Source organism: Belonocnema kinseyi, chromosome 6, assembly GCF_010883055.1.
Source record: "Belonocnema kinseyi isolate 2016_QV_RU_SX_M_011 chromosome 6, B_treatae_v1, whole genome shotgun sequence".
NCBI lineage: Eukaryota > Metazoa > Arthropoda > Insecta > Hymenoptera > Cynipidae > Belonocnema > Belonocnema kinseyi.
In genome coordinates, this window is record NC_046662.1 from 87325651 (window position 1) to 87337408 (window position 11758).

The 11758-nt window shown below is 33.2% G+C and overlaps 1 protein-coding gene across 4 annotated transcripts in view; it reads right to left on the reverse strand.

Moving 5' to 3' along the window:
- The window catches only part of LOC117174433, a 184364-nt gene that overhangs the window by 130543 nt on the left and 42063 nt on the right, over window positions 1-11758 (reverse strand). The window contains exon 1 of one of the 4 annotated variants that reach the window (XM_033363551.1): window positions 11076-11497. The exons of 1 other annotated variant lie outside the window; for it this stretch is intronic. The gene's annotated coding sequence lies outside the window, so the exon portion shown is untranslated. Of the gene's footprint in view, window positions 1-8484; window positions 8656-11075; window positions 11498-11758 lie in introns of those variants that run through there. 2 more of the 4 variants (XM_033363553.1, XM_033363550.1) reach the window with 2 other exon arrangements.

An 11758-nucleotide genomic window follows, 5' to 3' on the forward strand; every position in this document is an offset into this window, starting at 1 on the left:
TGTGCTTCGACTGATAGAGCAAGAAGAATTCAAAAATTTATTTTAAAAAAATTTCTGTAATTTTTTTCTGATGTGTGGTGCTTATCAGACTTCTCTAACTTCCAGGGTTTCTTTTATCGAGCGAATTTGGAGGAACAAAAAACTTTTAGCGAGAAAGTTTTTAACAACAGTACAAAGAAGTTTTCTGGAAAATATAAGCCAAATCGAATTGATATTGAAGAAATTATTAACGTCTCAAGTCGATAGAGGCTACGCGACGCACGCGCTGGCTGTAACGAGAGTCATTATTTATTTATGTAAATTAACACTTTAATATTATCTGCTTGATTAGTTTTTATTTTTTGCGCCGGAGCTGTCTTATGAATCGAATCTGAAACTCTCGCTACAGCCCACGCACGGCCTAGCTGCTATCGAATTGAAACGTTAGAGTTAGAGAAGTCCGATGAGCGCCACGCTTCAGACAAAAATTTACAAAAATTTGTTGAAAATAAATGTCTAAATTAAATTTGGTCTATCAGTCGAAGAACATTTCGAACTACATTCTCTGAAAATTTTATTTAAAAATCCTAAAAATTGACTAACTGAGCATGAATTGAAGTGAAAAAAGAATAAAAATTTATTTGAAAAAAAAAAAAAAAACAGTTTTTGGCTTCAATTAGAAAACTAAAAAAGCTACAACTTTTTGCCCCGGGGACAAAAGATGCGCAATGAAATTCTACATCTAGATATATTCCTTGAAAATTAACATTCAAAAATGTATTTTAAAACCTCCAGGGGTCTTTCCACTCTCGGCGAAATAAGTTTATATGCCCTTATTCAAACCAGCAGTTTTATTTGAGATGAAATGAGAAATGGATCATCGTTATTGCACGTAATCCCAGACAGTCTGGAAAAATCTATATTCACCGTCGGCAGTGCGCAATAAAGATGGTTGCGACAATAGATCAAAGAAGGCACATATTTTCCATGATTTCCATATATTTATTTTTAGGGATTATTCAAACTTTCTCTTTTATTCTCTTTTTATTCCATGAATCTTTTATATAAAAAATAAGAAATTTGTTATCCAAAATGGATAATATTACTCACCTTTAAATATTTCACCATGTAGTTTTTCTTTAAATTTACAGAAAATTATGTATATACCATTAGGCCTTTTTCTTTTCATGGTAGGCGTGACTCACTCATTGAGAAAGGGATAATGTGAGGAAGGAGGTATAGACTTTTTATATTTGTCTAGAATTGTCGTGTTATTTAATTAAATAAGACGTTTGTTCTGCAACACTATTCCGACCCAGGTTGCTGATCAAGCTCTCTAACGATCACTCCAAGTGAAGTACCTCATAAAATTGTATCCAAGGTCTTTTCTTTCGTCTTTTGTTTCAGGCGTTATTCACTCTACTGACGCTTTTTTATTAACTATTTGTAACCACACTTTTCTGTCCTGGCATACCTCTCTAGCTTCCTTAACGTCCATGCATATTTTCATGCAAGCTCTCGTGTTTCTATGGCTTTTCATGTCTCTTCGAATTAGGTTCACATTCACACATTTCAAGCATTCTTCCAGTGGTGCCACTGGGCACACTATCATTTACTTTGGCTTGATACAATTGTTTCGATAGTCGTTCATCTGGCATACTCCCAACATGCCCAAACAATCGTAACCAATTTATTTCCCATATGTCAACTTCTGTCTCTCCTGCATCACATTCTTTGAGGATTATCGCGTTACTTTATCCATCAGTGTTTTCCTACATATTATGCGCAGCAATTTCATTTCAATCGCGTTAATTGTAGTCTTATACCCTTTTCCTAATAGATCCATGTTTCACTACCATATAGAACAGTCGGTATAAATATACAATGATGTATTTCCCTTTAAGCTTTATTTCATATATTTTTTACATCTGGGAATGGGCCCTGCTCTCCCGACAACCTTCTTACCTTGAAATATCACAATCTTTGACTTATTTACGTTAATTTTGAGGCCCATTATTTTTAATCTTGTATTCAATTTGTTCAACATTCTTTGAAAACCTTCGATTGATCCTGCCATAAAAACCTTACCATCTGAAGACGCTAACCCACGTACCCTTACTGTTCAAGATCCACACCTTCTTCGTCGAATAGGGCCATTCTTCGACATTTGTCCTCGAATATAATAAATAGCCATAAGGACTACACGCCATCCTTTAACTTTGTAGTATCTAAGGACTTCTCAGAGTTTACTTTTATCCAGCTTGTCAAACGCTTTTTCTAGGTCAACAAATGCACAGGAGACTTTTTTCCTTACTCTCAAACTTTTTTATGTGATCTGCTTTGAGCTAAATATTTGATCCATACCTAATCTTCCTGTTACAAATCCACTTTGGAATTCCCAAATTTCTTGTTCTGTCGAAGTAATAAAAACTTGTGCAAAATGAGTTTCTTTTTTCATTCATTTGTGACCGATATATTTTTAAATAAATAATAATAATTTTATATTGAAAATAAATTTTTGTTATGGTTTACTATATTGTTATATAATTTTCAAAAACTCCATTTTAAATCAGGCAGAATTTCAACAAAAGTCTGGGCCCTGTTGTCAGAATGATTTTTTATTTATATAATCATGCCCAAGTTAAAAGAAAGCGGTTTTTGTTTTACAGCTTGACAGCTACATTTTTGTTAAGGCTTTTACAATCAAAATTATTTGACACAAAAAAATTCATCTTATCAGTCTTCCAGAATTCACACAAATCAGGAAAAGTGTGTATGTACTAAGCATTTGAAGCTAATGTATAGTAATGAATTTAAAGTAATATGTATATTAAATGAAATATATTTATTATTAAAAATGATCAAATGAGGTAGTTATCACGCAAATTTTCAATTACAAATGTAAAAGAAACTCCAGGTTTCCGGCACTGGTCGTTTCTCGCAAGAGATAATAAGTTTCCCGGTTAGTACACGTCGGCTTCTCAATAAGATACTGTATTTCTCCAACTTTGAGCTCGGAAGCTTCTCCCCTCCTACATACACTTTCGCTCGCTGAGTAGTGTACACCGTCACCGTATCGTGTTTCATGACAAGTGGAAAGCTAGTGGAGCACAGAAAAAACTAAAGTTAAATTTTGTTGCATATATAATTTCCCGATATTAAAGTTTACTTGTTATTTGGCAAAAGTTTATTCTGTACGATGGAATAAATGCTGTCGTCTGCTACGGCGTCCTTAGCAGAAATGGGAAAACGGCCAAGTATAAATGAATTCGAGCTATAAATCGGGACACCAGATTTAAAACAATCGCAGAAAAAACAAAAGTTAAAATTTGTTGAAGGTAAGACTTGCAACGGTTAAAAATTAAACATATTTTGACAAAATTTTCACCGAGGTTAGGTTAGGTTTTGGTAAAAAATGTAGAATCAGCAACAACAAAAAATTTTGTTCTTACTGATATACAACCTTGATCAAAAAGTTTGAGGACTTTATTTTTAATATCAAAAATACAAGTTTATTCATCATAATCGATATTTTCCCCTTCAAAGTACTCCCCATAAAATGCAACGCACTTATGCCAGCGCTTGATCCAATCCTCCAAACATTTTTTATAATCGGTTTTCGGTATAGTCATCAGAGCCATCTTCGATTTTTCCATGACCACATCTCGGGTACTGTAACTCATTCCGCGCAGCGGTTTCTGAGTCGACCGAATAGGAAAAAGTCGCAGGGAGCTAAATAACGGACGGATAACGATGGCGTTTTTCAAAGTCGATTACATTTTTTTTGGTGAAAAATTGAAACCAAACGCAAAGATAGATGTACACAATACGGCGTCACTTCAACAAATTTCAATCCATCAAGCTGAAAATCTGACAGAACGAAAATGACACTTCTACCAACACAAAAAAAAAGAAGAATTGAAGTCGGGCGAACGAGAGGGCCACACGGTGACGAGTCCTAACACTTTTTGATCAAGGTGGTATCTCCTCCGACACAAATTACACTATTGTAGACGAATTATAACTTATTTAAAACCATTCAGAAAAAAGCGCAACAACGACAGACAAATGGGAATCCCCACTTCTCTCCTTTTTAATGAAGTTAAACGATGATAGAAAGCGCTGGCCTCGTAATTCTCGCTGCACCTCGAATAAAAATGGAGCAATTATAAGGCGAAAGATTATCCAGGCACGGTTAAAAATCGCAAATTAACTTCGATTCATGTAAAGTTTATCTGCTAAGGTTGATTTTTGTTGTGGTGAATCTTTCACCTGGAATCGATGTAAACTTTATCTTTCATTTTTTCTGTGAGAGGGGTTTTCATTTCGCGGAAATGCTTCCACCCCAGTTTCTTATTGAGAGACCGATCTGCATGTGAGGACGATTTCGGTAGATATACATGGCGGGCAATTTTCTGCATTAGCGAACTGCGTTGTATGTAGTAGTATTAATTTAGGTCATTAAATTTTATTTCTGTACGTAAAAAAGTGAAGAAGTATATGAAATAAACAAAAAGAGCACAAATCTGGTCCCTGCTCCACAGTTCGAATTTTTTAGTTGCTTTAGAATCCTTCATATTTTTCCATACTGCCTTGGACATTTTGATAGATCAGATTTTTTTATTTGATACAAATCTCCTAGACCGTCCAGATCTTTATATTGTTCTGTCTTTTACTTAGCATTGAAATCTTACATAAAAATTCAAAGAAGGAGGCTTTCGATTATTATAACGTTTTTGCGTTCGTCCAATAGTCCCAGGTTGAGTTCTGTATTTTTTATTGGACACATTTTTCGGTGTTCGCGGGATGCTTTATTTCTAAAAAATTATATTTTTAAACGTTTTATACAACAATATTTTTTAGTTCTGATCTAGGCAAGATGAGAAATTCATTTTATAAATTATTATTTACTACGTCCTTGAATGATCATACCCAAGAGTCTAGATCGGTATGTTCCATTGTACTGAGAGGGCATTCTGCGAAGGTATATTGGAAGGTGCCGATGAAGTCATCAGCAATTTGATTAAGTAATGGAAATACGACTGTATCATTACACGGATCATTTTCTCCGTACAAGGTCTTTTCTTGGCTGTCATTTATATTGTTGCATCTTTTCTGTCTTTTTCATGGAAAATTTCCTTTCAGGGTCCTTTTGAGTACAAGGGATTCTTTCACGTCTTTCCGTAGCGGCAACGAGCGAAAAAATAATTAGCAAATCTTGAGAATTAAGTGTCAAGTTACGTGGGCGTGAGCTTTCCCTGCAAAAGTATTATCTCCAGTTTTCCTATTTTTTTGTTTACAGTTTCAGCAATCTTGACCTGGTTTCACCTGAGATTATTTAAACTTCCACTTGGTTATGTAATAAGTAATTTGACAAAAGATTATATTACTGTGTGAATTGGGTCGCCTTTTTTACAGCGGAAAAGTGATCTTAGAATTATATTTTTCAACTTGAGTCAATAATTGATGAATAAAAACTTCTTAGAAAAAAGTTAATTTCCGGTACGTAGGAAAAAATGTTAGAAATTCATCTCGGTAAATTATGCAATTTTCCATTAAAATAAAAGAATCTAAATACAAAAATCTGGACTACATTTTTTTAATTGCAATGTGAGGGTTAAGAACGTTTTCGAAAAAATAATTCCATAAATCAGCAGATGCCCAAGGCACAAGTTTGGAAAGATCTTCATGTTTGAACATCGCCGGCACATGCAGCTTGCCAGTCTTGGCACTCGATCACCTGGCTCTGAATCTTTTGTTACATGTCTGGCGGGTGCCCCTAGCATAATGGTTATCCTGACATGAAATGCTTCCAATTTTGACAAAACCAGAGCGGGATTGAAAAAAATAACGAAACTAAATGTTTTCTCTAGATTTATAGAATTTTTAAATATTTGATGTATTTCATTTAAGAAGAAGGCTCAAGAGAAAAATATATCGAAACTTAAAAATCAACACATACATTTTTGTTAATTAATTATATTAATTCATATGTATAGTTCACCCGGCTGAAAAATAGTATAGAAAATTATAGTATTTGATAGAATGCCTAGTGTCTATCCAGGGAAAACGTGAAATTGAATATATTCCTTTACATTTCGGGAAACTTCAATCAAAATCTATCAAGAAGTAAAATTTAAATACAATTTTATGAACGCATTTGAGAGAAATCCTATCAAATTGAATCAAACGAATTTCATGGAACAAATTCCATCATCAGATTTGATAGAAATCCTACATGATTCAATCAATCAAATTTCACGAATCAAAATCTATCAGCACATTTGATAGACATTCTTCTTACAAAATTTCGAAAATTTCTATCAAATTATATCCATAGAGAAATCTTATACTATTCTAACAACATGTCCTCATTAAACCTCCATGAAATCCTACCAACGCAAAATTTATAACAAATCCTATCTTCGAAATTTTCAAAAATTTCCAGAAAGTTCTATCTACCGCGATATCTTAGATTTTTCTATTAATAGTTTCTCATTAAAATTGTATTAAATGCTATTTCTTGTATCACCTGAAAAGCCCTAAAACCTTCGAATTTATTATTCAACTCTACTTGTCCAAAAATCTTATACTTTTTTATCAATAGCTTCCCATTCAAATTCATTCAAATTTTATCAACTCCATACTTGTATAAAGTCCTAAGTATTAAAATATCTGAAATTTATATCAAATGGTATCCGTCGAGATACCTTATACTTCCATATAAAAATGTTCTCATTGTATAACATTTAGAAGAGTTCTAATAAGAATATATTTCTCGAAGAGTAGAATGAAATACAGTGAAACTCTTCAATAGCCCTCCCTTCTATAGCCCTTACGAGGATTGACGCCGCGCCGCATATAGGTCTAACAGAAGCTGAGCAGGCTGCGCGGGATATCAGCTGTCACTCAGGCGAGCGCTCAGCCGTTAACAAACAAAAGTGGAGCGGGCTATAATGAGTTAGTTCCCACCCACCGTCAACCCCACAATCGACGCTATAGAAGAGTTTCACTGTAATACAAATTTTTCTATTTGTGTGAAACAAATAAAATACAAGTCTCGCGTGGATAAGATTTAATATAGATTCAATGAAAAATTGTTGATAAAAGAAATATGAAGTTTTAAAAACAACAGATAGAATTTGATAGAAATTTTAGAGACTTAGATAGATAGGATGGACAAAACTCTGGCGGGGGATAAGAGTTGATAGAATTATTGGGAAAATGTTGATAGAACATTATAAGATTTCTCGACATATAGTGTTTTAAAAAACTTCCAGGATACTAAAACGTAGGATTTGATACAATTCTAGTGCGGTTACGATTTGATGGAGTCTTAATGAGAAAATATTGATAACAAATGATCAGATTTCCCGACAAATTTTGACAGATTTTATTTGTAACAAAAAAGCATATTAAATTTATGGATGAAGGATATTATTTTTGATTGGATTAAATTGGATTTCTATTAAAGAAGCGTATTAAAATGGTTAGGAATTTTGAAGAACACATTTGATAGGATCTTACTACATTTTTATTAGAAAGATTATAGGAATCTATAAGAATTCCTGGGCCACTGGCGTAATTTACTTTAATAGAAATCACTAGCAATTACATCTAAACGTATAATATAAATTGATTACTTTTTTAGCAGGAAACCACGAAACACTTTGATAAAGAAGATTAGTTGATTATTTATTTTGATAGACTTTCTATTAAAAGCGTATATTATAAATATGAAGACAATTCTTAAAATTGTGGATACAGGAAACGGATTAGAAAATATTAATTTTTGTTGTCAAATAATATAAAACTTTTTAATCAGGGTAATCATTATTTAATATTTGTAAATCATGCTTGATTGAATTAATGTTTATCCCCCAAATTAATCCTGGTGAAATTGAAGAAAATGATAAATATTTTTTTTTACATATTTGGTTATGTCAAAATTATAAACAATTATAAAGTTTAAATAAAATAGTAATTATAGCATCAATAGAGACATCTGTAGAGAAAAAGAATAACCCGTTGGTACACCTACACAGAAATATCCACGCAACTACTCGTGAGACATGGACACGCATTAGCATAAACAACAACTCTTATATGTTGCAGGCAGTAGACTTCTTTACCGATTCAAATAATCTTCTATATCAGCAGTGGGAAAAGGAATTTAGAATTGCGCAAACGAATATCATTTAATTATATTTATTCCCACAGTCGCGTGCACGTGAAAACGTAATTTGGTCGTCATTGATTTACGAAACGATCGAACTTGAATCATAACCTCGATTATAACAGCTCTTATTTATATTTAAACAAACTTTTTCTTTATCTCAAAGAAACAATTTTACTTACTTCTTCATGCAATATTATTTTATTTTTTGTATTAGTTTGCCTAACACAAATTTATCCGAGACTACACAGGAACTTGGTAAGTTCTTGTCCTCCAACTTTTCATGTTCCTGTTAAATGTACATAATTTCTATTTCTATATTTACTCACGGATCTACCTTCAGCGACCTCAGGTAACTTTATTGCGTAATTAGAATGCTGTCACCAGACTTGGAACAATTAATCAGTTCATTCTCAATGAAATTTGATTATGGGTTTTACTCTGCAACACGATTTTCGCACGAAAAAATGGCCATTTGTTTAGAAAACAAATGTACGTTACGACTAATAGTTCAGCCGGCGATAGACTGACCACGTTGACTTTTACAAGCGGACCAAGCTCGTCTTATCGATCTCATTCTTGGCGTCGACCCTGAATAGAATTTGTGCCAACATTCACCGTCATACCATTAATAACGTTGTACGTCATGTGTATATGTAAAAAACAATTTCCTAACAAGAAATCAATACCCCTCAGCTCATTTCCAAAAAGTTTGAAACCCTCTAAAAGTTGTAATAGCTGAATATTGTTATTTTATTTCGGAAAAAATAGATTAGAATTATAAAAATAAAATAAATTCTGAAGATACATAGTTCCAGTAAAATATTTGCTATGATAGAGATAGTTCACTGATAGAGCTTTTTTTTCTGTGAAGGATGCCTTACGTATGTTCTAATTTGTTGAAGGCTGGGTAATTAGCGTCACTCTAGAGTTCATGGAAAATTGTTAATCCTAGAGAAGAGGTGTTTCGTAATGTTAGAATTCTTACCAAAAAAAAGAGGCAAAAACTAAACTAATTTAAAATACTATATAAATTTATAGAAATCGTGTATAAAAAAGAAGTTATCATTTTAATAATTGTTTAATTTTCCAATAACTGCTATACAATATCTGTGAATTGCACTCAAATTACTAGATTCCTCGTCCACTCACTCTTTTTATTGATAGAGAACCTAATTAAGCCTTATATTTGAATTCGATCAATTTCCTATGCAGGAATCTAAATGTGGACCTGGTAAGGTACTGACCAGTTTCCCCTACTTTTGGTATCGGCCTCGTCGGGTAAAATAGCAAGGGTCACATGGCGTGTAACGCTTTTGCAGATCATTGCCCTACTTATGATAAACTTGCCCGGGCCTGTCCAGTTTTTCTATGGTATGCCCGACTTTTTAGAATTATAATAATTATAAACAAAAACTACTTTCATAAAGACGAATGTACTTCATTTAGTATTATGCAACTGAAATTACAGATTAGATTACAATAATTCAATTTTGTCTCCTTTTTCTACGTATTAATTAAGCTGTTACATCGCTTTCTACAAAATATTATTAAAAACTATTTAATGAAAATATTGATATCACGGATATTCATAAAAGCATCAACCATCTAAAATAGGCTAGGTTGACGAAACGTTCAACGAGTTCGACAATGAAGGATGTGCGGTAATAGAGTGTCTCTCATTAATTCCCCACTCAGACAAGAGGCCACAAAACTCCATAAAATTTTTTTTTTATTTCATTAATATGTGGGAAACAACAACAGTGTGTTTATAGTTAATGATAGATAATTATATTTTAATGTGGCATTTGTGCTCCATCGTGATTTAATTTTCTTGAAACTATAAAAACTGGTTTGGGCTTTGTTAGCGCCACTTTTCAAATGGGAAAAATTAGGCCTATTTCTGCACGGGTCATAGTAGATTTAAAATTAAAAATGACTTTTCGATCGATTAGACGCAATTGACACAATTTTTCAGTGAATTGGTAAGGATGAGCAACTTAATTGGCAGTATATGTAATAATCAGCCTACAACTAATAATTCTTGGAATTAAATCTGCTGATGTTTATAATGAATTATTTATTTGGTAGAAATATTTTCAATGTTTTTTGATTTTAAAAAAGCTTGAAGTAAACTTAAACAACAAAGTTCTCACGATGTAGTAATTAGATGAGGAAGTTCTGCTCGTAAAGTTAGTCTTAGATCCGTGAAGGACAACTTGTTGCATAAAGTGCCATCGAGAATACATTCTTCAGAAGAGAAAAGATTGCTACAATTCAGGATATGAAAGTATTTACTAATTGCAAGGACATTCTAGAGGAATTTTTTGAGCACTTGATGATAACGAAACAAAGAGCAAAGAAATATGAAATATGTGAAAACATCTTTCGTGGGAGATTCCATTCTTGTCACTTGTATGCAATTTATACATAAATAATGCATTTAGATGACTGGACTGCTAATTTTTCAATTTCAGTAAGTCGATATACAAAATCAAACTACAAAACTTAAAAAAATGACTAGACAAACTTTCCAGGATACGCATGAAACAATTACTTTTAAATCGTATAATTTTTTCTCCAGTTATCACATACAGGGATTCAATCATGTGTCCTAATTTTTGTCAGAATGCATACATTTGTTTAAATCGTTATTTGTTCCTTGCATTAATTTCAAGCACAAATAAAAAGAAGTTTGCAATAATAAGCAAACTCTTCCGGATTTAAGATCCAAAATTTTAAAGCAATATTGATTTGTTTTATAAAGACAAAAATTGCCGAAATTTCGAGAAGCTACAGAGCTACTGATAGTAGTTTCTAAAAAGTGAATGAAGTCTTGTTACTAGCGGTACCAAAAATTGTTCGCAGAGACCCATCATGATCTAAAAAAAAAGTCATTTTCAATTTGGTTTGAACTTACCAGAGACAGACGTTTTTGGCTGATAATTCCTGGGTTTTCTGAACACGAATTTCACAGATGCAGAACTTTTTAACAAACACGACAAGAATGACCAAGAACTCAATCTGGATGCGACTTATATGATCTGTTACCGTAAGGCAATGAAAGAAAAGCTAATACTCTCAACCAAAAATGAAGTGTTTTCGAGTCTTGACGACGCAATAACCTCGCCAACGCAAGATCTTTCCGCCTTCAGTTCTCGCAACTATGACTGGAGACTAGATACTTTTCTATGACCGAAATTGGAGTCACGTAGATTCTAATATTAGAAAACAGAAAATCACAAAAATTTCGCGCCCGGAACAAGAGATTCTATGCAAATACCGGAACCGAAAGACAGATCACACGTGCCAAGTAGGTATGTACTAGTATAACAATCCGCGATATGTACCAGCAGCGTGCTGGTATGTAGATTGTGGACTGTTCCGCATAAGTGCGGGCGCTTGCGCTCTTGTGCCGCCTTTATTTACATGAAAACCGGTCCCTCATTAGCGGGTGTATTCATCACGCATGCGGATACACACATACGTTTTGGAAGACGTCTACTTCGTACAAAATAAGAGTATGAGGCACGACGAACTCTCAGAATATTTATCAATTTCGATAAGCAATGAATATAACTTTGCAGTCTAATTTCAGAATCT